This window comes from Silene latifolia, chromosome X, assembly GCF_048544455.1.
Source record: "Silene latifolia isolate original U9 population chromosome X, ASM4854445v1, whole genome shotgun sequence".
In the NCBI taxonomy this organism is placed as follows: Eukaryota; Viridiplantae; Streptophyta; class Magnoliopsida; order Caryophyllales; family Caryophyllaceae; genus Silene; species Silene latifolia.
The window spans coordinates 306,187,812-306,188,737 of NC_133537.1; positions in this window are offsets into that span (position 1 = coordinate 306,187,812).

A 926-nucleotide genomic window follows, 5' to 3' on the forward strand; every position below is an offset into this window, starting at 1 on the left:
ACACACAACCACACCAATTCCAATAATCTCAATCACCGATCGTCCTTTGGACCACCACGCGATAGGGGATCGCACTGCCGTACCCACCAAATCCCCGCTCCTCATAGTGAGCGATAACCCTGTCCATTAATGTGCACATCCCTTCTGTGGCGGGTTCCACAGAAGGCGAAACTAGGGCGTGAAGCCACTCCCGCAAGTGACCCCACTCAGCCGAGGACACGCCTCGAGAACCATAGACAACAATCACAATCACAATCACAACCGTCACAATACAATTACTATATCAAACAATCAATCTCAACACATCAACAATCATCCCATTATGGGACTAATACTGAGTAGGAAATCCTACCTGGAAAGCACACTATCAGACGGTCTCTACTGCTGTATCAAAAAGCTTCCTCCATGAAACCTCCTCCTATCATACAACACACAAATGCTACCAAGTCACATACTACTCAAAACCCTCAAATCCCTATATTAGGGTTTAACCAAATCAAAGGAAAGACAACAAAAAGGGTACATAGATCTTACCCTCGACGCAAGGATCTCAACGGTATAACCAACGATGAGAACCGACCTTCCAAACTCTGGGATTTGCTAACGATGCGATTAGGATTAAGAACGTACTTGCTTTCTCTCTTTATCAGTAAATTAGGTTTTGCAAAAGTGTTTAGAATAATGACGATGAAGGTTATATATCTTAATCGCATAATTAACAAAACCCGAGAAAAACTCCCCGTAAACCGGCTACTCGATCGAGTACCCAAGGTACTCGATCGAGTACCCCCTTACTCGATCGAGTATCCTAGTTACTCGATCGAGTACCCAACAGGTCAGAAACTTTTCTAAAACGCAACTTACCCTTACTCGACAGAGTAAGGCCTACTCGATAGAGTACCCAAAGACTCATAAATACGGAGTAT